Source organism: Physeter macrocephalus, chromosome 8 (assembly GCF_002837175.3).
Source record: "Physeter macrocephalus isolate SW-GA chromosome 8, ASM283717v5, whole genome shotgun sequence".
Classification (NCBI taxonomy): Eukaryota; Metazoa; Chordata; class Mammalia; order Artiodactyla; family Physeteridae; genus Physeter; species Physeter macrocephalus.
Genome location: NC_041221.1, coordinates 125057070 through 125061940, shown reverse-complemented (window position 1 = coordinate 125061940; position 4871 = coordinate 125057070). Strand labels below are relative to the sequence as shown.

General features: G+C 34.4%; 1 protein-coding gene across 2 annotated transcripts in view; it reads right to left on the bottom strand.

The window, feature by feature from the left end:
* Positions 1-4871, bottom strand: part of SLC12A2 (solute carrier family 12 member 2) — a 130242-nt gene that overhangs the window by 65914 nt on the left and 59457 nt on the right. The window lies entirely within an intron of this gene.

The following is a 4871-nucleotide window of genomic DNA, read 5'->3' as shown; positions in this document are numbered from 1 at the left end:
GGAAGATCCCACATGCCGCGGAGCGGCTGGGCCCGTGAGCCATGGCCGCTGAGCCTGCGCGTCCAGAGCCTGTGCTCCACAACGGGAGAGAGGCCACAACGGTGAGAGGCCCACGTAACGCAAAAAAAAAAAAAAAAAAAAAACAACAACTTAGTTTTAATAATAATGAAGTTACAGTAAGTTAGATACATTTTCTAAACAATGATGAAGTATTTATTCCTAAGACCATATAATGAAATGCCATTAAACAGCTTAATATTTATTTCTACTGCTTTCCCAGTATAGTGAAGACAAACACAACAACAGATTCTACAATTTAATAAAGTACTAAATGTGCAAACTTTATTTTGGAAATATCTGTAATAGGTTTTGTAGTTAATTTTTATGAAGTTTCTCAAAATATTGTATACTTTAAACCTATCCACCAAAACTTCCTTAGTAACTCACTTTACTAATTAATAATTTTTATCATCTTGAAAATTCTGAAGAAAAAGAATTGCAACCTGACCATTTAGTATTAGTCTCATTTTTTTTATAAGATGAAATGACTTAAAAATTTCCCCCAAATCTTTCTGAACACTAAAAATTCTAATGGACTTATATAATGACAATTTTAATTAATCACAGGAAAATCCGTGGAACATAATTAATCACAGACTACATTTAACAAACATGTTTTCAAAATTCATGTAAATGATTTCATTTAATCCCAATGCCAATAATGAACTAAGAAAAGTATTATCTATCCCGATTTTATACATAAGAAAATTAAGTCACAAAAGGTTAACTGAAATCAGTCAACCATTCACGTGTTTAGTAGTTGACAATACAAACTTTAGAATTAGAAATATCACCGAGAGCCTATAAAAGCACGGAATTCATTTGTTATGTGTTTAAAGTTTTGATTTTATGAAATTTCAAATCTTTCTATTACTAAAAAAATATATATCTTCTTTTAAAAATTTATTTATTTAATTGTATTTTATTTTGGCTGCATTGAGCCTTTGTTGCCGTGTACAGGCTTTTCTCTAGTTGCCGCGAGTGGGGGCTACTCTTCGTTGTGGTACGGGGGCTTCTCATCGCAGTGGCTTCTCTTGTTGTGGAGCACGGGCTCTAGGCGCGCGGGCTTCAGTAGTTGTGGCACGCGGGCTCAGCAGTTGTGGCACACGGGCTCAGTAGTTGTGGCTCGTGGACTCTAGAGCGCGGGCTCAGTAGTTGTGCACGGGCTTAGCTGCTCTGCGGCATGTGGGATCTTCCCGGACCAGGGCTCAAACCCATGTTCCCTGCATTGGCAGGTGGATTCTTAACCACTGCACCACCAGGGAAGCCCCGAAAAAATATCTATCTTAAGGGGCATTTAACATGGGTAAAGATAATGGGAAGGGAAATATGAATATTCTTTATATGAATAAAGATAATGGGAAGGGAAATGAATATAAGTAACAAATTCTGACATTTCAAAACTATTTAAAAATCTTCTACCAATTGGGATAACTAAACTTAAAACCTAGGACCCAGTTTCATTACTTTTTAAAAGATTTTTATTTTTTTTAAGAATAAAAAGTTACACATGAAGAATATAAAAGCATCTGCTTATCGTCCTATACTTTAAATTCCTGATGAAAAGCAAAAGTACTCTGCCCTATTTCTTCTTCCATTCCTGCATCCTAGAGGTAACCAGTTTTAAGAGCAGCTTTCTCCCCCTATATCTATACTATAGATAGTATAAAAGATCTACTACTCTGAAAGACTGGTCTGTTTACTAATCAGCATAGAGTGGTATCTTAAATTAAAATTTTTATTAAATTTAAATTTTATTAAATTTTTAACTTAATTCTAGCAAGTACCATTGACTCTTGAACGACACAGTTTGCACTGTGCAGGTCCACTTATACGTGGATGTTTTTCAACAAATATATTGAAAAACTTTTTGGAGATTTGCAACAATTTGAAAAAACTCACAGACGAATCACACAGCATAGAAATACTGAAAAGATTAAGACAAGGTTACGTATGTCATGAATGCATAAAATATATGTGGATACCAGTCTATCCTTACAAAGGTATGAGTTGAGTGATGTTTAATATAAAATTAATATGTTAATTTTCTTAGTGTTTTATGTAACTTTGCTCTCAGAGAATTAATTACCGTTCAGTATGTGCCACATTTCCCCCCACCCCTCCTAATTAGAGAAACTATCATCACAGGTAAGTGTTTTTTCAAAAAATGTTACAATGTTTACAATACTGTATTAAGAATATGACTGTACTGCTATATGCCATAAAAATTGTTCAATGATTTACTCAGTGTATAGGCTAGGCTATCCTGACACAATCGTATCATTATACTGGGTTACAATAAAGCAATCATATTGCTGCCTCTTTGTTATCAATGTATGAATTGTTATCCCTGTAAATAAATACAAATTTCTTTTTCCACATTAGCCTCTCTTTTTTAATGTTTTTTTAATTTCTCATATTTTAAAAAAAATTTTTGTTGGAGGATAGTTGATTTACAATCTTGTGTTAGTTTCAGATGTTCAGCAAAGTGAATCTTTTCATATTTATCTCTAGTGTTAGTAATATGTGTAACATACACTACACAGTGTTTTGTATCATATAAGACAATATTGATGTAGGTAGTGACAAATGATACATATTGCAAACAGATGATGTAAAACTTATGGGATCAGTACAGTACTGTAAATGTACCTTTTCCTCCCTAGGATTTTCTTAATAATATTTTATTTTCTCTAGCTTACTTTATTGTAAGAATACAGTATATAATATATATATAAAAAATATGTGTTAACTGACGGTTTATGTTACCTGTAAGACTTCTGGTCAAGTCTATTAGTTAAGTTTGGGGGGACTTAAAAGTTATACATGGGGGCTTCCCTGGTGGCGCAGTGGTTGCGCGTCCGCCTGCCGATGCAGGGGAATCGGGTTCGCGCCCCGGTCTGGGAGGATCCCACGTGCCGCGGGGCGGCTGGGCCCGTGAGCCATGGCCGCTGGGCCTGCGCGTCCGGAGCCTGTGCTCCGCAACGGGAGAGGCCATAAACAGAGGGAGGCCCGCATACCACAAAAAAAAAAAAAAAAAAAAGTTATACTTGGATTTTCGACTGCACAGGGGTCATCAGCACCTCTAACCTATGTGTTGTTCAAGGGACAACTGTACTATTACCATTCCCATTTACATATATGAAAATTAAAGCTTAGAGAAGTTAAATAACTTGACCAAGGTCATGCAAATAGTAAGGGAAGAAGTAGGCTTAAACTCAGGTCTCTCTGACTTGTGCGTTTACTCGGTACAGTAGGTATAATTAAATTAGCCTTCTTATTATCACTGAATAAGCTGAAGAGTATGAAAAAAATTATGATGAATTAAGAGGCAACAACAGAAAAAATAACTATTTTATTTACAAAAAATCTACTGCTCAAGCAAACACGGGAAGTCAATATGGAAAAAATATCCTCATGGACTCTCATAATTTGGCCATAAAATGCCCTGTCTCCTGAGTGTAGAAGACATCAATGAGTCAGGTACGAGAGATACTAAAGTAATGACAATACTATATACACTGGGTTCCATTATTACTACACATTGATTTGGGGACACATGCCCCTGAAGCTCTCACTAGATTTCAAATCAACGACCAAAACACTGACTAGGTTAATCAGAGTCATATGATTATTGGCCATAAAATAAGTCACTATAAATTTCAAAGAATTGAAATGAGACAGTATTACTGACCACAACAGTGTTAAATTAAATGTATGGACTTCCTCTAAATATTTCTAAATTATGCAACACACATTTAAGTAACCCACTAGTAAAAGAATAAACCACAGGGAAATTAAAAAGCATTTTGAATTGAATGATAATGAAAAGAAAACATATCAAAATTAGTGGGATATATCTAAATCAGGTATTACAGGGAAGTTTATAGTTTTAAATTCTTATATTAAAAAAATGATACTTCAATTAAAAATAAATAAATAAATAAGGTGAAATCAATGATCTAAGCTTCTACGTTAAGAAAGCTGAAAAGGGCTTCCCTGGTGGCGCAGTGGTTGAGAGTCCGCCTGCCGATACCACAAAAAAAAAAAAAAAGAAAGCAGGAAAAAGTAAGTAAACCTAAAGTATAAAAAAATAATAGAGTTAAAACCACTGATGCAGAAAACAATAAAGAAAAATCAATAAGGCCAAAATAGGCAAACTCCTTGAAAAACCTGCCAAAACTATAACAAGAACAGTAAACTGAAATAATCCTATAGCTATCAAAGAAATTTGTAATACACACACACACACACACACACACACACAACCACAGGCACAGGAAGCTCCACTGTTGAGGAAGAAATAAGATCAATTTTACAAAAACTGTTTCAGAAAACTGAGGATGAAGGAATACTAGCCAATACCCCTTATGAGTTGAGCATAATCCTAACCCCAAAACCTGACAAAGTTTATTACAAAAAAAAGAAAATTTTAGACAAATATTCCTCATGATCATAGATTCAAAAATCTTTAACAAAATGTTAGCAAGTAAAAAGTAGCAGAAAGCATAATATCTTTGACCAAATATATCTTCGATCTTTGTGGGGTTTATGCCACAAATGCTAGGTTATTAAGATTCAAAGTATCATATAATTTGTGATAATAACAGAATAAGAGAAGAAACCCATATAACCATTTCAACAGATGTAGAAAAATCATGACAAAATTCAACATCCATTCATAATAAACATTGTCAGCAATTTAGAAATAGAACTGTCTCAACCTGACAAATGACATCTTCCAAAACTCCATAGTTAACATCTTTTTTTTTTTTTTTTCCGGTATGCGGGCCTCTCACTGTTGTGGCCTC